This window comes from Ovis aries, chromosome 22, assembly GCF_016772045.2.
Source record: "Ovis aries strain OAR_USU_Benz2616 breed Rambouillet chromosome 22, ARS-UI_Ramb_v3.0, whole genome shotgun sequence".
NCBI lineage: Eukaryota > Metazoa > Chordata > Mammalia > Artiodactyla > Bovidae > Ovis > Ovis aries.
In genome coordinates, this window is record NC_056075.1 from 13090230 (window position 1) to 13116355 (window position 26126).

The 26126-nt window shown below is 41.4% G+C and overlaps 1 long non-coding RNA gene across 2 annotated transcripts; it reads right to left on the bottom strand.

Moving 5' to 3' along the window:
- Positions 1–2681: 2681 nt before the first annotated feature.
- Positions 2682–26126, bottom strand: LOC121817613 (uncharacterized). 2 transcript variants are annotated; one of them, XR_006057622.2, is made up of 3 exons: positions 25921–26126; positions 22276–22443; positions 2682–9008 (listed from the first exon to the last, which is right to left on the bottom strand). It is a non-coding gene; the product is annotated as an uncharacterized LOC121817613 (long non-coding RNA). The 2 variants fall into 2 exon arrangements; XR_009598098.1 differs by lacking the exon at positions 2682–9008 and having other exon boundaries at positions 18646–22443.

Consider the following 26126-nt stretch of genomic DNA (forward strand, 5'->3'; position numbering starts at 1 on the left):
TGCATGAGAATAGGTGCCAGGGAATACTAGTTTGGCTCATCACTTTTCTATATTCAGCACTCTGCCAGCACCTGGCACATGATCTTGGGTTTTTTTTTCAACAACTGGATTAATGAATACATGAATCGTTGGCTCAAGCCTCACTTCTATAACTCCCTTCTCAACCACCCTCTCTGCTCCACCACACCAATAGATTTCAATGCACGCTTCCCTGTTCACCACCAAGTACTATACCTATAATCACACTGAAAAGCAGCCTCATGAGCTTCTTTTGGATTCTTCTTCTTTACTTTCATTTATTTATTTTATTTATTATTTTTGGCTGCGCTGGGTCTTCGCTGCTGGGTGCAGGCTTTCTGTAGTTGTGATGAGGGTGGAGGGAGGGAGTAGGAGCTACTCTCTAGTTGCATTGCGTAAGATGCTCATTGCAGTGGCTTCTCTTGTTACAGAAAATGGGCTCCAGGGACCATGGGCTTCAGTCATTGTGGCACGCGGGCTCTGCGTGCAGGCTCCCTAGTTGTGATGCACGGGCCCGGTTGCCCCGTGGCACGTGGAATCTTCCCAGACCAGGGATTGAACCCATATCTGCTGCACTGCCAGGTGGATTCTTAACCACTGGACCACCAAGGAAGCCTTTTGTTGGGGTTATTAAATGAGCCGGTGCTCCATGTCGCTCCTGAGCCTTCACGCATGTTAATCCCTCTAAGTGGAACACTGCTTTCCTCACTTAGCCAAATGGTCCAGCTCACATGATTAGGGCCAGTTAATGCTAGAGAATGAATCAAGAACCTGCTCAAATTGTTCCCACTCCCTAGGAAGGTGAAAGGATATCTGTTCCTACCTTCTTAAACTGATCCTTTTCAATGTGGAAAACACACAAGGAAGACAAAATTCTAAAATGACCTACTACTTGCTCCAGAATCACACTTTGCTACTGAAAATACTACAGATTTTACTCCATCTCTTACCAGTGGAGGAGAAATAAACAGACCAGTTTCTCTAAAATAGCTTCAAGGACAGTGTCAGTGCCATCTGTGCCAACAAAATTTCAGGTAAAAAAAAAAAATCGATGGTTATGTAAGACAAGACAAGAGTGCCTAATTTTCTACACAGTGGATTGGCTTTTTCAGAAGAACAGCCTTGAAAGTATCCAGAAATCAATTGCTTGGGTAATGTATACTCAGCAACCTCAAAGTAGACACAGGGCTTAAATCACCAAATGAAAATGAGGGAGGCCTTAATAGGCACTGACCAAGCAAAGATGTGCCTGAGAACAGAGAGAAAATGAGAAGGGTCGTCTGCCACATGCCAATGCAAACTCAATCAGCAATGGTATGGCATGCCCCATTTTTTATAATATCACTGTTGCGGGCATCCGGGTTGGCTCATTTGGCATTCATCTCTACTTTTCCTTCCCGGTTTCCTCCAGTATAGAAGCTTGGAACACTAAATAATTACTTTGTCAGCTTCTAAAAGAACAGTTTTGGCTGAAGAAGCCTTCTCCATTCTCCCTATTGCTTACATCAAAAACTGGCAGTCTGACCCCACTCTTGCCCATCCCATGCTTGATCTATTAGCAAATTCGGTTTGGTCCACTTCCATACTGTATTCCAGATCTAACTATTTGTCACCACCTCCACCACTGCTCTCTTCATCTAAGTCAGCATGGTCTATGGCCTGAGCCACTGCCGTAGTCTCTGCCTCCATCCTTGCCCCCTACAATCTATTTTCCGAAGAACATCTCTGAAGTTACCTTTTTAAAAATGCAAACCTCATCATATTACTCCTTTGCTCAAAGCCTTCCAACATCTTTAAATGGAATAAAAAAACGAACTCCTTACCATAATCTATAAGGCCTTGTATGGTCTGACCTCTAGCTATCTCATCAATATTCACATCCACCACTCTCCTACATGCTCACTCTGCTGGCCTCCTTGCTGTTACTCAAACATGTCAAGCATGTTCCTCATTGCTGCTGCTGCTAAGTTGCTTCAGTCGTGTCCAACTCTGTGCAACCCATAGACCCGTAGACGGCAGCCTACCAGGCTCCTCTGTCCATGGGATTTTCCAGGCAAGAGTACTGGAGTGGGCTGTCATTGCCTTCTCCGATGTTCCTCATTAGGGCCTTACTATTTATTGTTCTCTTTCCCAGGAACACTCTTTTTTTTTTTTTTTTTTTTGGCTGCACTGGGTCTTTGTGGCTGCACGTGGGCTTTCTCTAGTTGCAGCCAGTGGGGACTGCTCTCTTTACTGTGCAAGGGCTTCTCATTGTGGTAGCTTCTCTTGTTGCAGAGCACAGGTTCTAGGGTGCACGGGCTCCGTAGTTGCAGTTTGCGGGCTCTAGAGCATGCACTCAGTAGTTGTGGCTCAGTAGTTGCAACTTGCGGGCTCTAGAGCATGCACTCAGTAGTTGGACACACAGGCCCAGCTGCCCTGCAGCATGTGGAATCCTCTCAGACCAGAGGTTGAACCTGCATCCCCCAAAATGGCAGGCAGATTCCCAACCACTGAACCACCAGGGAAGTCCTTCCTGGAACACTCTTCTGCCAGATATATCTTCCCTTCATTGATGAGGATTTTTACAGTCATCATCCAATCAGAGCACCTTCTCCAAATATTGTACCTAAAATAGCATTCTGCCCATACTTCTTACTGCATTGCACATATTACAACTCGACTTCATCATTGATATGAATAGGTTTATTTCTTTATTGCCTTTCCAACACTTACACACACTATTCTATTTACAACTGCATCTTCAGCATCTAAAAATGTGCCAGACATGTAGTAGGAACTCAGTCATTGTATTTGTAAAATTAATAAGTTTCCCATAGACCTCTGCCCAAATTTGAGTTATCCTCTATTACCATTCTTTACCATATCTTCTACTTTTTCTAAGTTAATAATTATGACATACACAGTTTGTTGTCCATCCATCACTTAACCCTCATACCTCATTTCCATAACAATAAAACCCTGATTTTTTTTCAACTATCTAGTTGTTGATCTATCCTAGTCCCCAACAATGAATCATGATTTTCCTAAACCAGTCAGGCTAATCCTATTCCGCTTTGGCATAGACTGTTACATAGTAAACATGTCATCTGCTTTTTTTTTTCAAGGGAGGGGAAAATTAAAATATTTCCCATCTTAAATAAAAAGTCTGAGTCTTACAAGCAACTACTATTTGTACCTGTCTCTTCCTTCCTTAGAATATGGATCTGAAGATATAATGCTCAGAGCTGTGGCAGCTACCTTGTGGCAATGACATGACAGGCATGAAGACTAACAGTGAACTCAGTGAGAATAATCCAACGGAAAGACAGGAAAACACAGGTCCTGGTGACATCACTGAGCCAGTGAATAAGCCTGTAACTGCCTGCTTCCAGCGCTCTGACTAAGGAAACAACAGATGTTCTTACAATTTACGCTATTGTTAGTTAGGTTTTCCTCTATTAACAACCAAATGAAATCTAATTCTTTCCATTATTTTATGAATGAGTTTGTGAGGACAAATGTGTTTTTCTTTTATGTAGAACAATCTGGATAAGAAAACAGAAGGAAAGAGGGAGAGAGCAAAGGGAACAATAAACTCAGCTGACATGGATGAAATAATCCTGGAAGTGGAGTGAATTACAGGAAGGATAAAGAAGCAAATATACATATGTATTTTCGAATATCTTCCCCACTCATTACCTAGTCTCAGCTTCCTCCAATCTGTCTTTATCTGAACCTTCCACTAATACATAAAGATCATGAACTAAGTCACTGCTTTCATAAATCTGTGGTGTGATTTCACGCCATCACACAGTAAAACCTTTAATGACTTCTCATAACCTATCAGATAATATTAGTTAGCATTCAGTGATTTTAAAATTCAATCACACCAATTGAATTTATGTCCTATAGTGAATAGTGAAGTCACTCAGTTGTGTCCAACTCTTTGCGACCCCGTGGACTGTAGCCTACCAGGCTCCTCTGTCCATGGGATTTTCCAGGCAATAGTCCTGGAACGGATTGCCATTTCTTAATTAAAATCTTCCCACTCAAAAACAAATAGATAAGAACAAACTCTCCTTATTCTTCTCCTATTCTTTATTACATCTAAGCCATGATCTCCCCATTCCAAATTGGTGGATAATGTAATAGACAAAGTAAGTGGGTCTTTAAAACACTAGCAAAGCAGAGGAGAGAGAAAATCAGCCATAATGAATTTACCCAGAATTTTGCAACCAGAAAAATGGAATAAACTGTTTAATTTCATCGTGCATGCATGTTTCGTGCTTACAGTTTTAGAATTGTTTTAAATTGTATATGATATACATACATCATAAATTTTCTTCTAAAGGTTAAATCAGGCCTTGACCATTTAGAATGCATTTTCTCTCCTCCTCTCCAAATCTGGCTCCATCCTTCTAACCTTCTCCAGGTAACCTTGCCAGACTACAGTGGAGTCTTTTTTGAATGAATTTTTTAAATCTGTAGATCCTAGTTTTCTCTTAAATACGTATGTATTTGTTTGTATTGTAAACTGTTCTACTTAAGTTGTAGCTTACCTCTCTTATTATACTCAGAGTTCACTGCTCACAGGTAAACCCTTAGAATGCATTAAACTTTTTTTTCAGTCTCCCACATCACAGCTAGAACAGTGAGAGTGCAATGAATACTTGTTTGAATGAAAAAAGTACACACCCTTGACCTACCAGTTTACATGACCAAGGTGCAGATGAGTGTTTGAACATAAATGCTTTATGTTTCAAGAGTTACCAACAATAGAGTGGGTCAAAGATAAATCCTGGGCTAAGCTAGAAAGCAAGATACTATAATCAGCATCAATAAATGAAGACCCTCCTTTGGGAAGTTCCGTAGGACTCTACCAATTTTAACCTTGCAAAGTCTGGCCTAACAGGCAAAGGAAGAGCCACCCAGGCCCACTCCTCCTTCTTCACACAGCACCACTTCTATCCCAGTCACCAAATCAAAAATGCATGTTTTAAATGAGAACTTTGACCAGCAACCAGTTGCACTTATGCCACACCAAAATTGATTGCCATCCCATGCCTACCTCCTTGCTGCCTATGACAGTCTTATTACCTGCCTCAGTGACAGAAGTGGGCAGCCGATCTGCGTCTCCCTGCACGTCAGCATTAGTGAGCTATCCTGCTCCCTCTCTGTCTGGAAATCAAGGCCAGCCACCTCCAAAACTGCCAAAGGGAAGGGAGTAGGAACTCTGGCACCCTAATTTTAAAATGGTGTCAGTCTATGATGTAAAAGGAAGACTATCTTCTCCTCCAAATGTGGCCAATGTCTATTTCTTTATTGTAGTCATTAGCTGATGTCTTTGGCAGTGAATATATCAAGTAAGCTTTTCCAGGATGGGCTTCTCCAGAGGATCTTCCTGACCCAGGGATCGAACCTAGGTCCCCCGCACTGTAGGCAGACGCTTTACCGTCTGAGCCACCAGGGAAGTTCAATCCCTCGGTCAGGAACATTCCCTGGAGAAGGGAATGGCAACCCACTCCAGTATTCTTGCCTGGAAAATCCCATGGACACAGGAGCCTGGCAGGCTACAGTCCATGGAGTCACAAAGAGTTAGACACGACTAAGCAACTTTTATTTCATTTCATAAAGTGTTTTAAGGAGAAATGGAAATTTTTTTCCTCAGGAAACTTCTGTTCTGGAAGGTTGCATACTCATAGTCTTTAAATATCACATTATGATATGATAATAAATATGAACTACCATAAACTTTTCTCTGCTGGATTCAATGACACGAGTTTAATAGATAATCAGAGCCCAAATTTCAGTCAATTCCGATGTCAAATGTCTGATTATCATATGCTCTACCTAGTGAGTAACTAGCTAGAGAGTAAGATCTCAACTTGATTGCAGCGATGATATGTACAAATCACTGGATTTTCTATTTTTAACGCAGTTAAAGAGTAACAGATTTGTTTTAAAAGGCCATGGAAAAATACCGCAAAGCTGGGAGAGTTGAAAAATGCTAATGCTTCTAATTACAAGTTAAGTTAATCTCGAGATCCTGGGCTTGATTTTTCCTTAGGATCTCGGGAGGATATAATATAATATATCAAGCTACAGCAACAATAAATAGCTTTCACCAGTATCTGTATTATTTAAGCCATAGTTGTCTAGTGTGAGGATTAAGCCAGATTCAAGCATGCCCATGGTTTTGATTAAGCGTTTTCTCAGAATTAATCAAGATTTGAGTCCCAATTCTATCACTCGAGAGTTATGTGACACTTTGAATGCTTTTCTGGGTCTCAGTTTTCTTTTTTGTAAAATAGAAATAATAACCTACTCCACAGAGCTGGTATAAGAATTAAATGAGAGAATCTATATGAAATATCTATCTCAGCGCCTAGAATCTAGTGACTTTCCTTTGACCCTCTCCCCATCTCTAGACATTCTTGCTTTTGTGAGCCAATAAGGATGTATGGGGGGCTTCCCTGGTAGCTCAGCTGGCAAAGAATCCGCCTGCAATGCAGGAGACCTGGGTTTGATCCCTGGGTTGGGAGTATTCCCTGGAGGAGGGCATGACAACCCACTCCAGTGTTTTCGCCTGAAGAATCCCCATGGACAGAGGAGCCTGGCAGTCTACAGTCCATGTGGTCACAAAGAGTTGGACACAGCTGAGTGGCTAAGCACAGCACAGCACAGGGATATTCGGGAGCACCCCTCCCCCTCCTCTCCAGCAATGAGTGAGTGAGTATCTTTCTGTTTGTAAGTGCTGTTGCAAAATATATTGTTTTGTGTGAAAGTAATTTTATTTCTATAAATAGTATTATATTTATAGAAATACATTCTATTTTTATTTAATTTTCTTTTGGTTTCGGCTTGGAGGAGTTTGTTTGGTTTTTTTTTTCCCCTTCTTATTCTGGTTTGGGAAAAAGCATAGAATCTATTAACTATTAGTCCTTCACAATTCCTCTTCAAAGACAAATTCAAAGGCAAGATTTCCTGTCAGGTCTGCCCAAACTTGCTTGGAACAACTCTGTCTGAAGAGATGAGATATACATGCAAAGCTAAGACATAATGAAAGGGTGTAGACCTTTTTTTAATCATGTCTTTGTTTTGTTTTGTTTTGTTGAGGAGGTGGGAGGGTGGAATGGATGCCCCAGGTAGGTGTACAGGGTTGAGTTAATCCTATTCTTCGCTTTGTGGTACATTATCGTCACTGGTCTGTTCAAGGCCTTGCCCTTATTTTATTTATTTCCTTTAACCCCCTTTCTTCATGCGTTTCTCCTTTATCCCCCCAAAGGCAACCATGCCAATGAGTTGAAAGAGTATCTTTTTAGTTCTTAAGTGCACTTACAAAATATATTATTTTGTGTAAATGATAATTACATTCCATTATCTTTGTATAAAGATAATTTTGATTTATCTAAATAGTATTTTGCTACATCTTTCCATTTCTTTTATTTTTTCACTCTACACTGTGCTTTTTAAGTTCCTCTACGCTAGCATGTATAAATGTGCTAAGCTATTTCTGCTTATTCTGATGTGGAACCACATACCCAGCCACTTTCCCAGGAATGGGCTTTTTTTTTATGATAGCATTTTTTTGAATTTTCTGTTTATCTTTTTTTAATTAATTTATTTATTTTAATTGGAGGCTAATTACTTTATAATATTGTAGTGGGTTTTGCCATACACTGACATGAATCAGCCATGGGTGTACATGTGTTCTCCATCCTGAACCCCCCTCCCACCTCCCTCCCCATCCCATCCCTCAGGGTCATCCCAGTGCACCAGCCCTGAGCACCCTGTCTCATGCATTGAACCTGGACTGGTGATCTATTTCACATATGATATTATACATGTTTCAATGCTATTCTCTCAAATTATCCCACCCTCACTTTCTCCCACAGAGTCCAAAAGACTGTTCTTTACATCTGTGTCTCTTTTGCTGTCTCACATATAGGGTCATCATTACCATCTTTCTAAGTTCCATATATATGCATTAATATACTGTATTGGTGTTTTTCTTTCTGACTTACTTCACTCTGTATAATAGGCTCCAGTTTCATCCACCTCATTAGGACTGATTCAAATGCATTCTTTTTAATAGCTGAGTAATATTCCATCGTGTATATGTACCACAGCTTTCTTATCAATTCATCTGCCGATGGACATCTAGGTTGCTTCCATATCCTGGCTATTGTTCTGTGATGAACATTGGGGTAAATGTGTCTCTTTCAATTCTGGTTTCTTCGGTGTGTATGCCCAGCAGTGGGATTTCTGGGTCGTATGCCAGTTCTATTTCCAGTTTTTTAAGGAATCTCCACACTGTTCTCCATAGTGGCTGTACTAGTTTGCATTCCCACCAACAGTGTAAGAGGGTTCCCTTTTCTCCACATCCTCTCCAGCATTTATTGCTTGTAGACTGTTTGATAGCAGCCATTCTGACTGTTGTGAGATGGTACCTCATTGTGGTTTTGATTTGCGTTTCTTTGATAATGGTGATGTTGAGCATCTTTTCATGTGTCTGTTAGCCATCTGTATGTCTTCTTTGGAGAAATGTCTGTTTAGTTCTTTGGCCCATTTTTTAATTGAGTCTTTTATTTTTCTGGAATTAAGCTGCAGGAGCTGCTTGTATATTTTTGAGATTAATTCTTTGTCAGTTGCTTTGTTTGCTATTATTTTCTCCCATTCTGAAGGCTGTCTTTTCACCTTGTTTATAGTTTCCTTCATTGTGCAAAAGCTTTTAAGTTTAATTAGGTCCCATTTGTTTATTTTTGCTTTTATTTCCATTACTCTGGGAGGTGGGTCATAGAGGATCCTGCTGTGATTTATGTCAGAGTGTTTTGCCTATGTTTTCCTCTAGGAGTTTTATAGTTTATGGTCTTACATTTAGATCTTTAATTCATTTTGAGTTTATTTTTGTGTATGGTGTTAGGAAGTGTTCTAGTTTCATTCTTTTACAAGTGGTTGACCAGTTTAGGAATGGACTCTTAATGTACACCTACTGAAGGAGTCTTTTGGACCTAGAAGAGAAAACAACAGTTTCAAAAGCCCTTAATGAATCATCTAACTTTGGAGAAAACAAACAGAAATTTAGGTCCCACCCTGATGCTCCAGGCCAGTTGCATCTATCTGGGACTTACCACCACCTGTCCAGAAACCTTCCACCCCCTACACCTGCCCAGAAGACTTATCACCCCTTGTCCGGAAACCTTCCACCCTCTACACCTGCCCAGAAGACTTATCACCCCCTGCCCAACTACAAATGCCATCTCAACTAAAAAATACCCAAAACATCCTGCCTGATTAACGTTTCCCTTATCGCTTCCACAAGCCTCCCTACAAATATGGAGCCTCCCTGATCCCTCTCTGAGCTCAGCCTGGTCGTTACGCGGACTGTCGGCCCTCCTTGCCTAAATAAAGGTAACCTACTTCTGTTGAGGTCGTCTTTCCTCTTTCTGCCTCGGCCCAAACTATACCTTACACCTACCAGTACAAATAATGCTGAAATTAAAATTTTTATATGAGTTCCCACATTTACCTATGTGGGATTTCCTCAGCATGCATGCCCAGGAACAGAACTACTATATAGTAAGATACATAACTTTTAATTTTATCAAGTACTGGTGGATTATACCTGGATATTGGTTCCAGCAGAACCTGAGAGTTCCTGTAACTCTAAGCTTGGCCTGATATAGCTTTCTAATAAATGGAAACTGATATTTCACTGTTTTAATTTCTCTGATTATTGATGCAGTTAAGTATTTCTTGTACATGCGTTATATGGAAAATAGGAAGGAGGAAAGTAGAAGCAAGGACAGATTTTATTTTCTTAGGCTCCAAAGTCACTGCTGATGGTGACTGCAGCCACAAAATTAAAAAAACACTTGCTCCTTGAAAACTATGACAAACCTAGTCAGTGTATTAAAAAGCAGAGACATCACTTTGTCAGCACAGTGATGTCGAAGTTATGGTTTTTCCAGTAGTCACGTTCTCCTCAAAGTCATGAGAGTTGAACCCTAAAGAACACCAAAGAACCTATGCTTTTGAATTGTGGTGCTGGAGAAGATGCTTGAGAGTCCCTTGGACTGCAAGGAAATCAAACCAGTCAATCCTAAATGAAATCAACCCTGAATATTCATTGGAAAGACTGATGCCGAAACTGAAGATCCAATCCTTTGGCCACCTGATTTGAAGAGTTGACTCATTGGAAAAGACCCTGATGCTGGGAAAGAATGAGGGCAGGAGGAGAAGGGGATGACAGAGGATGAGATGGTTAGAGAGCATCGCTGACTCAACAGACATGAATCTGAGAAAACTCCAGGAGATAGTGAAGGACAGGGAAGCCTGGCGTGCTACAGTCCAGAGGGTCACAGAGTCGGAAACGACCTTGTGACTGAGTAACAAAGTGTTTCTTCATTTGCTTGCTAGAGTTCCCTACACTGTAAGTTAGACAACTCATGTTCTTATCCTTTGCACATTTTCTTATTAGAATTGTTGTCTTAGTCTCCAGAACATTACGTGTTTTGAAAACTTGTCAAATCATTCCTGCCATGGAAACATTAGGGTCTTTTCAATTAAAATACCACAATCTCTTTAGTAAGCTACTGCTACTGCTAAGTCTCTTCAGTCGTGTCTAACTCTGTGCGATCCCATAGACAGCAGCCTACCAGGCTCCTCTGTCCCTGGGATTCTCCAGGCAAGGACACTGGAGTGGGTTGCCATTTCCTTCTCTAACGCGTGAAAGTGAAGTAGCTCAGTCGTGTCCAACTCTTTGCGACTCCCTGGACCACAGCCTACCAGGTTCCTCCGTCCATGGGATTTTCCAGGCAAGAGTACTGGAGTAGGGTGCCAGTGCCTTCTCTGTTAGTAAGCTAAGTATCTACCAAATAATGCTTCCCAGCTTTAAAGTGAGGAGTTTGGTTGCTAGAGGCAAAAAAGGGAAGGCAAAATTAAAGAAACATTCAAAATTTCATTTCTCATAGTAAAAAGTTATGTTATAGTATTAGTACAATGTTTGTACTAAGAGCCATATCAATAAAATTGATACTTTTCTCTTGGAAAGCATTTAGAAAAATTTATTTATCAAATAACACTTGAATTCTGAATATCTGGAATACAGCTATGGAAAGCAATTAGTATCACATATCCAGTTTAGAAGATAACTTCACTCTGCATTTGCTCAAAACCACTGAAATGATGAATCACCTCTTGGCTTCCCTTGTGGCTCAGACAGTAAAAGCGTCTGCCTACAGTGTGGGAGACCTGGGTTCGATCCCTGGGTCAGGAAAATCCCCTGGAGAAGGAAATGGCAACCCACTCTAGTACTCTTGCCTGGAGACTCCCGCGGAGGAAGGAGCCTGGTAGGCTACAGCCCATGGGGTCGCAAAGAGTCGGACACGACTGAACGACTTCCCTTTTCTTAACTTTATATGTAGAGACGCACATGATGCCTTTATGCATTTAACGCAGAAAACGCATGCTGCAGGGAAAGAAACTATGCTTAGCAACTATTTTGTGCATCTGTGATATGAAATGGAAAATGTATCCTGGATTTATTAATGATGGAGTACCAACTATATTACAGCAAGGGATGTGTTGCTATCCAAGTAAAAGAAACAGCGTCTAAATTCAGATCCACAGCACAACAGGAAATCTACATATACCTGGGGGTCTTCACTCAGTGTTGAAGAAAATAGTAAGCAAAAAAAAAAAAAAAGAAAGAAAGAAAATAGTGGCAATTGTGCCAAGAAACAAGGGCAGCTAATGAATGTTACTTCAAATTTGCAATGAGAAGAGATATTTTAAAGAATAAAACTTTTTTCATGCTAAAGTTTGCCAACTGATCACACGAGGGTTTAAAATGAAGACTGAGAATAAAATTTTGGTCTAGATTCTGATAATGCTAGTGAACTACATTTTTTAAGGTTTCAGATGGCTTCCTTAAGCTGTATATCTCAGACACATGCCTAGTATTTTAACTTCCCAGAAACTTTCATTTTAAGGTGTTGTTTATAATGCTGGAGTTACGGTACTGAGATTTCATAAGAAATCTGAATTGTAGTGAAAATGATTCAAAGTCAAGATTTTCATTCTGCCAATCCTTGATTCTTTTTTTTCCTCAAAGAAGGGAATCTATGGTCTATTGGATGTATATTTTAAAACTATAACCAGATGTTGCAACAGATTATCAAGAAATATTTCTTAGAGCCTCATACAGTAAAAGAGTGTGTTATTAGACGCTCAAGTGTTTGAAACATTTGAAATGTTAGCATCTGACCGAGAAAAGAACCAAATGTGCTGTTCCGAGAAAAGTCTCTCCTACATTTTCGGATCTCTGTTCAACCCCCAAATTGAAAACTATCTGACAAAGTCAGCAAACATTTGTTCCCACTTCTGATGACTTATAATTATAAACTAGCAGCTTCTACTTTAGAAGAAAATAAAGAGTGAAAAAAGAGACTATGTGCATATAACAACCTATAGTTCAAGTCATCCGTGATCAAGCCAATCAGAGATTATTATCAGCAATTTCAATATGCCTTATTTTTAATGCTAATAGATTATAAGGCTAAATTTGATGATTTTTCTCTATGTATGAGTCATGGGAGTGGGTATTTTTACTCTACTAACCTATTTTTATAAGTAAGAAAACTAATTTAGATAAGAAACATGAGAATGTAATGTCAACTTTATACAGACGCAGACTAAACTCAGGTCTTCTCACCCCTAATTCACACTCTACCATATACCATTCCTTCTCAGAACTGGAGCCTTTGGGGTGAATCTGGTATGTGTGTGTGTGTTTGTGTGTGTGTGTTAGTCACTCAGTTGTGTCCGACTCTTTGTGACCCCATGGACTGTAGTCCACCAGGCTCCTCTGTCCCTGGAATTCTCCAGGCAAGAATACTGGAGTGGGTTGCCACTCCTTTCTCCAAGGGATCTTCCCCACCCAGGGATCAAACCCAGGTCTCCTGCATTGCAGGCAGATTCTTTACCATCTGAGCCACCAGGAAAGCCCCAAATCTAGAATAGCACGATGCTTTTGTTATTTAAGTCATCAGCCTAAAAGAATACTCGCCCATCCTGGAACTCTCACTGGGTTGATGACTACTAGCTAACTGAACTTCCGATATCACCATTAGGTGCTCATTTTTTAGCTATCATTGTGAAACTTCCTGCCATCCTGAAAAATTGTCTTCTTCCTGTTCCTTGAAAGAACATTCAGTGCAGCTCAAAGCAATGTATATTTGGGTCTTATGCTCTCTATTCTAATGGCATTCTATTCCCTGGACCATATACAAAGGATCATTTTCTCTCCCTATTCCACAACTTGCCTTCTCTTCCCCAGCTCACATAGGAAGTGGACATAAGATCAGGAAGCATCTGAATACTCTTTAATATTTGTTTTTAAGCCTCAAACCAGCATCACATTTTGCAGTTGGGCTAAAGGTTCATGTTAGTGTCACGAAGTCACATCCGACTCTTTTTTGACCCTATGGGCTACAGCCTGCCAGCCTCCTCTGTCCATGGGATTTCCCAGGCAAGAATACTTGAGTGGGTTGCCATTTCTTTCTCCAGAAAGTGAAAGTGAAAGTCATTCAGTCGTGTCTGACCCTTTGCAACCCCATGGATTATACAGTCCACAGAATTCTCCAGGTCAGAATACTGGAATGGGTAACCTATCCCTTCTCCAGAGGATCTTCCCAACCAACCCAGGGATTGAACCCAGGTCTCCTGCCTTGCAGGCGGATTCTTTATCAGCCCCAAAGTTCATTCAGTTCAGTTCAGTTGCTCAGTGGCGTCCGACTCTGCCACCCCATGAACCGCAGCACGTCAGGCCTCCCTGTCCATACCAACTCCAGGAGTCCACCCAAACCCATGTCCATCGAGTCGATGATGCCATCCAACCATCTCATCCTCTATCATCCCCTTCTCCTTCTGCCCTCAATTTTTCCCAGCATCAGGGTCTTTGCAATGAGTCAGCTCTCCGCATCAGGTGGCCAAAGTATTAGAGTTTCAGCTTCAAACATCAGTCCTTCCAATGAACACCCAGGACTGATCTCCTTTAGGATGGACTGGTTGGATTTCCTTGCAGTCCAAGGGACTCTCAAGAGTCCACTCCAACACCACAGTTCAAAAGCATCAGTTCTTTGGTGCTCAGCTTTCTTCACAGTCCAACTCTCACATCCATACATGACCACTGGAAAAACCATAGCCTTGACCAGACAGACCTTTGTTGGCAAAGTAATGTCTCTGCTTTTCAGTATGCTGTCTAGGTTGGTCATAACTTTCCTTCCAAGGAATAAGCCTCTTTTAATTTCATGGCTGCAATCACCATCTGCACTGATTTTAGACCCCCAAAAAATAAAGTCTGACACTGTTTCCACTGTTTCCCCATCTATTTCCCATGAAGTGATGGAACCAGATGCCATGATCTTCGTTTTCTGAATGTTGAGCTTTAAGCCAACTTTTTCAGTCTCCTCTTTCACTTTCATCAAGAGGCTTTTAGCTCCTCTTCACTTTCTGCCATAAGGGTGGTGTCATCTGCATGTCTGAGGTTATTGAGATTTCTCCTGGCAATCTTGATTCCAGCTTGTGCTTCTTCCAGCCCAGCGTTTCTCATGATGTACTCTGCATACAAGTTAAATAAGCAGGGTGATAGTATACAGCCTTGACGTACTCCTTCTCCTATTTGGAACCGGTCTGTTGTTCCATGTCCAGTTCTAACTGTTGCTTCCTGACCTGCACATAGGTTTCTCAAGAGGCAGGTCAGGTGGTCTGTATTCCCATCTCTTTCAGAATTTTCGACAGTTTATTGTGATCCACACAGTCAAAGGCTTTGGCATAGTCAATAAAGCAGAAATAGATGTTTTCCTGGAACTCTCTTGCTTTTTCAATGATTCAGCGGATGTTGACAATTTGATCTCTGGTTCCTCTGCCTTTTCTAAAACCAGCTTGAACATCTGGAAGTTCATGGCTCATGTATTGCTGAAGCCTGGCTTGGAGAATTTTAAGCATTACTTTACTAGCATGTGAGATGAGTGCAATTGTGTGGTAGATTGAGCATTCTTTGGCATTGCTTTTCTTTGGAATTGGAATGAAAACTGACCTTTTCCAGTCCTGTGGCCACTGCTGAGTTTTCCAAATTTGCTGGCATATTGAGTACAGGACTTTCACAGCATCATCTTTCAGGATTTGAAATAGCTCAACTGGAATTCCATCACCTCCACTAGCGTTGTTCATAGTCATGCTTTCTAAGGCCCACTTTTTTTTTTTTTTACTTTACATTACTGTATTGGTTTTGCCATACATTGACATGAATCCACCACAGGTGTACATGAGTTCCCAACCCTGAACCCCCCTCCCGCCACCCTCCCCCTATCATCTCTCTGGGTCATCCCAGTGCACCAGCCCCAAGCATCCTGTATCCTGTATCAAACCTAGACTAGCGATTTGTTTCTTACATGATAGTATATATGCTTCAATGCCATTCTCCCAAATCATCCCACTCTCGCCCTCTCCCACAGAGTCCAAAGGTCTGTTCTTTACATCTGTGTCTTTTTTGCTGTCTCGCATACAGGGTTATCATTACCATCTTTCTAAATTCCATATATATGTGTTAGTATACTGTGTTGGTGTTTTTCTTTCTGGCTTACTTCACTCTGTATAATTGGCTCCAGTTTCATCCACCTCATTAGAAATGATTCAAATGTATTCTTTTTAATGGCTGAGTAATACTCCATTGTGTATATTACCACAGCTTTCTTATCCATTCGTCTGCTGATGGACATCAAGGTTGCTTCCATGTCCTGGCTATTATAAACAGTGCTGCGATGAACACTGGGGTACATGTGTCTCTTTCAATTCTGGTTTCCTCGGTGTATATGCCCAGCAGTGGGATTGCTAGGTCATAAGGCAGTTCTTTTTCCAGTTTTTGAAGGAATCTCCACACTATTCTCCATAGTGGCTGTACTAGTTTGCATTCCCACCAACAGTGTAAGAGGGTTCCCTTTTCTCCACACCCTCTCCAGCATTTATTGCTTGTAGACTTTTGGATTGCAGCCATTCTGACTGGTGTGAAATGGTACTTCATTTTAGTCTTGATTTGCATTTCTCTGATAATGAGTGATGTTGAGCATTTTTTCATGTGTTTGTTAGCCATCTGCATGTCTTCTTTGGAGAAATGTCTATTTTGTTCTTTGGCCTATTTTTTGACTGGATCATTTATTTTTCTGGAATTGAGCTGCTTAAGTTGCTTGTATATTTTTGAGATTAGTAGCTTTTCACAGAGCTAGAACAAATAATTTCACAATTTGTATGGAAATACAAAAAACCTCGAATAGCCAAAGCAATCTTGAGAAAGAAGAATGGAACTGGAGGAATCAACCTGCCTGACTTCAGGCTCTACTACAAAGCCACAGTCATCAAGACAGTATGGTACTGGCACAAAGACAGAAATATAGATCAATGGAACAAAATAGAAAGCCCAGAGATAAACCCACGCACCTATGGACACCTTATCTTCAACAAAGGAGGCAAGAATATACAATGGATTAAAGACAATCTCTTTAACAAGTGGTGCTGGGAAAAGTGGTCAACCACTTGTAAAAGAATGAAACTAGATCACTTTCTAACACCATTCACAAAAATAAACTAAAAATGGATTAAAGATCTAAACGTAAGACCAGAAACTATAAAACTCCTAGAGGAAAACATAGGCAAAACACTCTCCGACATAAATCACAGCAGGATCCTCTATGATCCACCTCCCAGAATACTGGAAATAAAAGCAAAAATAAACAGATGGGATCTAATTAAAATTAAAAGCTTCTGCACAACAAAGGAAACTATAAGCAAGGTGAAAAGACAGCCTTTGGAATGAAAGAAAACAATAGCAAATGAAGCAACTGACAAACAATTCATCTCTAAGGCCCACTTGACTTCACATTCCAGGATGTCTGGCTCTAGGTGAGCGATCACACCATCGTGATTATCTTGGTCATGAAGATCTTTTTTGTACAGTTTTTCTGTGTATTCTTGCCACCTCTTCTTAATATCTTCTGCTTCTGTTAGGTCCATACCATTTCTGTCCTTTATTGAGCCCATCTTTGCATGAAATGTTCCCTTGGTATCTCTAATTTTCTTGAAGAGATCTCTAGTCTTTCCCATTCTGTCCTTTTTCTCTATTTCTTTGCATTGATCGCTGAGGAAGGCTTTCTTATCTCTCCTTGCTATTCTTTGGAACTCTGAATTCAGATACTTGTATCTTTCCTTTTCTCCTTTGCTTTTCACTTCTCTTCTTTTCACAGCTATTTGTAAGACCTCTCCAGACAGCCATTTTGCTTTTTTGCATTGCTTTTCCATGGGGATGGTCTTGATCCCTGTCTCCTGTACAATGTCACGAACCTCCGTCCATAGTTCATCAGGATCTAGTTACTTAAATCTATTTCTCATTTCCACTGTATAATCATAAGGGATTTGATTTAGGTCATACCTGAATGGTCTAGTGGTTTTCCCTACTTTCTTCAATTTAAGTCTGAATTTGGCAATAAGGAGTTCGTGATCTGAGCCACAGTCAGCTCCCGGTCTTGTTTTTGCTGACTGTATAGAGCTTCTCCATCTTTGGCTGCAAAGAATAGAATCAATCTGATTTCGGAGTTGACCATCTGGTGATGTCCTTGTGTAGAGTCTTCTCTTGTGTTGTTGGAAGAGGGTGTTTGCTATGACCAGTGCGTTCTCTTGGCAAAACTCTATTAGCCTTTGCCCTGCTTCATTCCGTATTCCAAGGCCAAATTTCATATTTCATATTCCATATTCCATATGAAATTCCATATTCCTTGGAATTTCATATTCCAAGGCCATATTTCAAATTTCACCAAGGTTCATAGTGAACACTATTTCAGTCTTTATAAAATGAGTAAAGCTGTTTCCACTAGGTGGCTGTCTTTACCAAGAACTGTAAGAGCCATGGCCCACTGGTAGCAATTTGCAAATTTTAAAGCCTACCTTTTACAGAGAACTATATACAGAGCCATTTAGTAGATCTAATAATGCAAAGCTTCTATGATTCCATTTTTTTAGCCCCTACTTTGGAAAAAAGTCAGTAAATGTTAAATACATGATATGCTTTTTAAAAAATACAGAAATTTTGTTTGTTGCTAGTTGAAATTTTTTTCTTTTTTCTAATTGAACCTAAGATACTGTGTAAATTTTAGGTGAAAGTGAAATCCCTCAGTTGTGTCTGACTCTTTGTGACTCTATGGACTGTAGCCCACCATTCTTCTTTGTCCACGGGATTTTCTAGGCAAGAATAGTGGAGTGAGTTGCCATTTCCTTCTCCAGGGGATCTTCCCAACCCAGGAATTGAACTGGGGTCTCCTGCATTTCAGGTGGATTCTTTACCGGATGGGCCACAGGGGAAGCCCAAGAATACTGGAGTGGGTAGGCTTTCCCTTCTCCAGGGGATCTTCACGAACCAGGAATCGAATCGGGGTCTCCTGCACTGCAGGGAGATTCTTTACCAACTGAAGTATCAGGGAAGCCCACCAGGGAATCCCAAATTTAAGGTGTTCAGGTCAATTTGTTATATTGATATATTGTAATACAATTGCCATTGTAGCAATAAGTTAGCACCTCTATCACATTATGTAATTATCATTTCTTTTTAGTGGTTGGATCAGTTAAATTCCAGTCTCTTAGCAAGTTCGATAATTATAATACAATATTGTATCTGTATTTACCAGACTGTGCTAATGCATAGATTTCCAGAACTTGTTTACTATTCATTGCAAGTTTGTAGACTTAAACAACAGCTGAAAATTTTCTTAAGCAAATAAGGGATTTTACCCAGAATAAACACTGAGAGACATATATAAATGTTTTCTCTATGTAATGTTGTTCATATTCTCTGATCAAAAAATACTTGTTGATTATAGAAATTAAGTGTTTGGTATTTGGGAGAAAAGATTGGCTATTGCCATTTATAGTTGACATTCGTTTTACGTTTCCCACCTCCCAGCCCGGTCAATAAAGATACTTTTAAGTTAAAACATAATCAATTGAGCCAAATTTATCATATGCTCAAATTTCTACACTGATCATCAGTGAGACTGTTTGTTCCCCGTCACATGCTTTGCTATTGATTAGTATTTGATTTGTTATTTGATTAGGCTAAAAATTGTGTGCCTTGTAAACTTCTTACTGAACTATAACTAAAAAGAAGTACACAAGTTGTAAGTGTATGTTCAATGAAAGTGAAAGTGTCCCACTCTCTGTGACCCCATGGAATGGATCTCCAGGGGAATCTTCCCAACCCAAGGATCAAACCCAGGTCTCCGGCACTGCAGACTGGTTCTTTACCAGCTGAGCCACAAGGGAAGCCCAAGAATACTGGCGTGGGTAGCCTATCCCTTCTCCAGCGGATTTTCCCGACCCAGGAATTGAACTGGATCTCCTACATTACAGGCAGATTCTTTACCAACTGAGCTATCAAGGGTATACTCGATCAATTTTCACAAAGTGAAATGAATATAAATGTTTTTGTTTAACTGTAGATTTTATCTTTTTAGATTTTGTTTGCTATTTGTTTGGTTATACCCGAATTATCAGCTCCTGGATCAAGAAATAGAACACTACAGCCACCCAGAAGCCATTCATTCTCCCTGCTGGTCACCTGCCCACAATGGTGACCATAACTCTGACTTCCAATGCTATATATGACTCTTGCCTGTTTTTAAAGCTTACATGAGTCTTCTCAATTCTTTTGCTTCCCACTGTGCTTGTGGGTCTCATCCATGTTGTTTCCACTGCTGTATATCACAACTTTTTATTCATTCTATTATTAATGGATACATATGTATTATGCCCAAGTCGCAAAATCTCCCAGTGACCACCAGGGAGCCGATATCCAACGCAAAAGCAAGAGAGTTTTTATTACCAGGCTCGAGCTGGGGCTCCCACCGATACCAATGCAGCGGCTATAGGGAGGATCCCCGGGTTTTGGATTACATTGCTTATATAGGAAGTATACATGGGGAAAAAGGATTTTTAGGTAGGGGAATGTCTGATTGGTCACTTTCTTTCGAAGGGTTGTGTGTTGGTTCTTGATTGGTCCCTATTGTCTAGGCAGACCACAAGTTCCTGAGCGTTAAGTCAGGAGATTTTGGTCTGGGGTCCGATGGGCTCGTGGGTGGTGGGGTGATTTCCAAAGACTCTTTTCCCGGAATCTTACAAAATGGAGTAGCTTAGATTCTTCACTCCCCCCTTCTCTAGGATCCAGGACAGACCCAATCATGGGTCTGGGGTCAGCTCTATATTGTCTCGCGCTAAGGGGACCGTTGCAAGGCCGTATATTGGGATCTGCGCACCATGAGCTGCACCGCGTTGATGCGGCTTTTAATGAAGGCCACCAGTGTGTTTAGTAAGCATGGCCTGAGGGTGAGTAGCAGTAACAAGATAATCAGGGGTCCCACCAAGGAGGATATGAGAGTTGTGAACCAGGGGGATGAGTTGAACCAGGATTCAAACCAATTTTGAGACATTTCTCTTTCTCTTTTTCTCTGACTCAGCCCTTCTCTTATCTTGGCCAGGGACTCCCTGACTACCCCCCGAGTGATTCACATAAAAACAACGTTCTTCCCCTAACGCAGCACACAGGCCCCCGAGAGACTTCATACTCAAGATACTTTTTGGAAACTGGGGCGGAGGTCTCTTTCTTCTGTAACTTCTTCCTCCTGTGCGTGGGCGTAGGCCTGCCTAGCAGAGCAGAAGTCTCTCTCTACCTGATCTAAGCTGGGGTTTTCCACATCTGAAACCAGCTTCTACCCTCGTAGTAACAGCAATTTAGTTGGCCCCTCTCAGAGATGAAATAGACAAGGGCCAAACAGGAGACCTAACAGGATGGTCATCTCTGGTCCCCGGAAACAGAAGGCAACATTTGGGGTGAGGGTTGCAGGCTTTGTGACCCTCTCTGATTGGTTGGTGATGAGGCAACAGAGCTGTGCTCCATGAATCTTGTGTTCAGTCTGAAGTTACCATCCTCCACCTGGGTGGGGGCTCAAAGACATTGTTATGCATATTTCTTTGAGTAGGAACCAGGACTCTGTCTGGAGGCTGTACCAATCTTTGTGCCAGTTGCCTAATCTTATAAAAAGTAAGGTTACTAGCTTCCAGCAGACATTGTTTTGAGAATGGTGGTATCTAAGCCTGACACGACTCAGAAAACTCAAGTGTTTAGCAATACAAGGTCTAATCTGAAAGTACACCCATAGCATCACCTAGTTATTTCCCAGGATATCTGAACCATAGCTACTCTATTTTGACTTTTAATTGTAAACTGTTCCTTAATAGCCAAAGCAGATTTCACCGTTAGTGATGTCAGTGTTTCTCTAGATACGAGAAGATGCAAGAATTGGGACTCATAAAATCTTCTCCTGAAAATAGCTAACTATCTGAAGCCTGTTCTGCCAGTATTTCCCAGAGCACAGAGTGCCTCATCCTGATTTTCACCCTGAACTCCTTTCAGGTCGTTGAAAGTCAGCAGTTGCAGCGGCCATGATTTAATCTAGGTAGATGTAGATGGCGAGTGTCAGTCTTCAGTTGGCACAGCCCCTTTTGCTCATAAACTTGACCATGATTATGAGGGGGGCATATCATGACCATTTTATCCCATGGTGCTAAGAATGTCCATTCTCAGGTTTGGCAAAGATTCTGTTGACAGGCCACTCAATGTGCTGTTACTGGACTAGGCCATAAAACAGCATCCAAAATTCTCTGGACCACCTGTCTTACTAGCTTCTTGGTCCAGGAAAATATTCCCTCTTGTTGCTTCTTGCCATATCTAGAGTTACACTGTTACCATCATCAATCTTATATGGGACTATATATTATTCTATTAGAGGCCTCACACACATATTTGACAGTGTAAGAAACAGCAATTTTGTAAAACAGGTGAAATACAAATAACATAGCCAGCAGTATTAGTAAAGTCACAAGTAAGACTTATGTTAAGAACTTCCATTAGATGTAGCCCAGTATATCTCAGATCATCTGCACAGTGACCTGAATATGACTATAATTTTTTTAAGTTAATTTTCTCAGGGCCAACCAGTTAAGCGTCTGCTAGTAGAGAAATTTGCCAAGGTAACCCAGAACTAGACACAGGTAATTGGCCACAAACCCAACAATTGGATTGATTTTTAAATCTAGCATAGGATCAGGCCTATGATAGAAGAGCATTTGACTTATATGCAAAGGTCTAAGAAGTCAAGAAAACATAAATGATCATACGAATCAGGTCCCGCATCTCGGGGAAGCTGTCTCCCTCTGATGTCGTCGTCTTCTCATCCTGGTGTCATGTAGTTTCTCCTGATTAAAAAGTCCTTCCATCCATGTTGGAGACAGTCCCTTAAATCATGTCTTTTTCCAGTCCTGGTTGCAGGTCATGAGGCATCTGACCTTCATCCAAAGACAGATTACGGAGATAAGCTTCAGAAACAAACTTAGGGTGTTCTTCAAGAATTCAGTTAAATTTTACATTAACATCACATAACAGCAAAAAAACTATCTAAGAGATGAGTCTTACTAGATGCAGACCTCCATTAACAAACTGGTATTTAACATTTTGAAATATCTTTTTCTCCTTAAAGTTACCCTTATTTTTATTAAATATAACCAAATTAAGGCTAGTTTGTTTGCAAAATAGGTCTGTTCTCACTGATTTTGGTCTGATGATTTTTATAACCATAATTGATTATAGGCTTTTTATTTTGCTGAAACATTTATAGAGTCTCAGACTGAACTTTTAAAATAAAACAGGGCTGGGAAACGCACACCAAAGGCTTATCACAGATTTTGCCTAACAAATCTAGGTGAATTCTTCCCTTTTTAAGGTCTCAAAAATTTCTTGAGATTTTTGTACCCATGAGATAACCTTCCTAACTCATTTGAATTAGTTTGAGAGGAAGATTTTCCCTACTCCCTGAAAACATAAGATTCAAATCCATAATTTTTCAGATAGAAACCATAAAAGTTATAAGCATATTCACTGGTTCATTCAGTCCTTTTGTTAACTTTTGTGAAGTCATCAGGTTTTCCATTAGAATACCAGGACATATCAGAATGTTAAAAACCCCATATAATTTCTAGGATATCTGTATTAGTAATTTTACCATACCTTATAACATGAGCGGATTTATTACTCATTTGATAATCTTTTCCATGTAATTTAACCAAGTAAACACAGTTTAATATCTCTCTTTGGGATGTTCCAGGGGCCCTCTGAAGCACCCCAAAGTTAGAGATCAAAAGAATTTCAAAAGAGTTCTATTTAGGAAGCTTTACCAAAAAGATCAATTAAAAGGGTTTAGAACATTTGGTCAGATTTAGTCAGTGTTGATGGGTGTATCAGTTAGCTTGTTGATATGTCACAATAGGCCTAAATACCAAGGCTCAAGGTCTAGTGAAAGTCAGCTCCGCCATCTTGGACCTAGTTGACTCTAATTTCCTTGTTGACAAACTTGTAACAGATATAATATTTAACTTATATTAAACCTAGGTACAAGGAAAATGTTCTACTTAACGTCAATTACTCTAAGACATGTCTATATTAGATAGGTCAACAAACAAACATTAATATCAGGTATTTAACACTGAATATTTCCCAGTTCACATGAACCTGGAATTTATTGTTTAATTTAGAATTACTTGATTTGTAAGTGCTTACCTTTTTTAAGCCAAATAAATAGAGCTCATATACAAATTAACCTCAAAAATATTACCCAGAGACTGAGACATACCAAGACATATTTAGACAGACAAGATCTAGCTTCAAGTCTTTTTTCCCTTTTTCCTCAGTGTCAGGAGTTAGAGATGGTCTAGATAAGTGTTCCTGAGAGCCCTGGTCTCAAGGCACAGGGAAAGAAAATCAAGTTCTGATAAAATGGCGGCCAGACAAAGCAAAATGGCCATCAAAAATCACAACACAGAACACAGAGTTAAAACATATACATATAAACCTGGCTGTCCTCATCAAAGTGAAAGTGAAGTTGCTCAGTTGTATCCGACTGTTTGCGACCCATGGACTGTAGCCCACCAAGCCTTTCCGTCCATGGGATTCTCTAGGCAAGAATACTGGAGTGGGTTGCCATTTCCTTCTCCAGGGGATCTTCTCGGCCCAGGAATCGAACCCAGGTCTCCCGTATTGCAGGCAGACGCTTTAACCTCGGCTCCACCAGGGAAGCCCTTAAATACAAAAATATAGTCTCTCAGAAAACCTCCTATAGAGACACAGAACTTCAGATCTAAGTACTAACATCAAAGATTTCAAGGGAGGAAAGGAAGCCAGGTTGAAAGAAGAAGGGGGAGGAGGCAGGAGAGGGGGGCAAAAGGGGTGGCCTTACAGACGTCCCCTGCCACCTACAGATACCCACGCGTTACGGGACTTTTCCCTGGGCCTCCAGAGAAGAGAGGACTGGAACTCGGCCCTACCAGAAATCAGAACCAGAATTCGAGTTCTCTGCCAAGAGAAGGGGATCAGTCTCCAACCCTCAGCTCAGGCCCTTTGATCAGTTTCCTGCATCCAGGACCGGGGGACTAGAAAAACAGGGAAGGATAGGAAGGGTTAAGGAGAGGAAAGAGAGAGGGAAGGGGAGAGAGATCAATAAAGCCTCTTGTTCCTTACCGGTCGGGGCACTCTGGCCAGTTGTCCGTGTCAGGAGGAGACCAGGGACAAAAGGGTCCCAGTTGCGGCCACTGGGTCTGGTCCGTTGGCAGGCAAGCTGGCCCCTGAGTACCCCGAGTGGTCAGGATGTCAGTCTCAGCAAAGAAGAATCCCACCAGAGTCACCATTTGTTGCAGGAAGAGGGACCCCTTCCAGGGCCCGAAACTGGGCTCTTGTCTAACTCTCAGAAATGAATCGTCCGAGGAGACACATGTGCTGACAAAGCAAGAGATTTTATTGGGAAAGGGCACCCGGGTGGAGAGCAGCAGGGTAAGGAAACCCAGGAGAACTGCCCTGCCGCGTGGCTCGCAATGCCGGGTTCTATGGTGGGTAGACCTTTCCCGAACTCTTCCGGTTGGTGGAGGCTTATTAGTTCCGTATTCCTTATCAGGATCTCCTGTCATAAAACAACTCATGCGAATGGTTACTATGGTGCCTGGCCAGGGTGGGCGGTTTCAGTCAGTGTGCTTCCCCTAACAACTCCCCCTGCAAGATGGGGTATAGCGGCGCCGTTGGTTCAAGTTCCTTGGGATTCTTCGGGTTCTTTCCTACATGTGTCACCAACACCTGAGCGGTAGAAAATCCCTGTTGAGGTAAAAAAGGTTTTACCCAGGAGTGGGGCGCACTATGATATTTTCTCATACTATGATATAGGAAACTTGGTCAGGGTGTCCGATCCACGGTCGGAAGATGATATCTAGGACTCGGTGTACAGTTCCCAAGTCGAAGGTGCCTTCTGAGGGCCAGCCTACATGGAAGGTTGGCCATTCTGGGCTGCAAAAAGTGATTAATTTATTCCTTTTAATTTCTACACTGAGGTCATGAGCGCGCATCTTGACCTCCTTAAAATTATCAGTAACCAAGGATAGAGGTGTGGGGCTAGAATGGCGTTGCCCCATCATCCCTGGATCAGTCAGATGTTGTTAAATTAACACAGACAATACGAACAGCCACACAGACAGACAGAGAGACAGGAGAAATACACCTCCGGGAGTCCAGAGGCAAAACCTAAAGACAACGGCCTCCCGCCGTTCAGCAGGTGCGACCCACTATCATCTACAGAGAACAGGGGCACTCCGTCCCCCCTCGCCGGGGTCGGGGACGTCTCCCAACGACCCCCACCAGTGACTCGTCGGCGCGTCCGCCTGAGTCGTATACCGGTCTCAGAAAATAGGCCCTGTCAGAAACGAAAAGAAAGACAGAAAAAAGCTTACCGGCTGCAGATGATTCTCCAGATCGGTCTTCCCATGGAGCTGGTGGGAGATCCCAGACGAGCCCCCAAATGTTATGCTCAAGTCGCGAAATCTCCCAATGACCACCAGGGAGCCGATATCCAATACAAAAGCAAGAGAGTTTTTATTACCAAGCTCGAGCTGGTGCTCCCACCGATACCTTCACAGCGGCCATAGGGAGGAGCCCC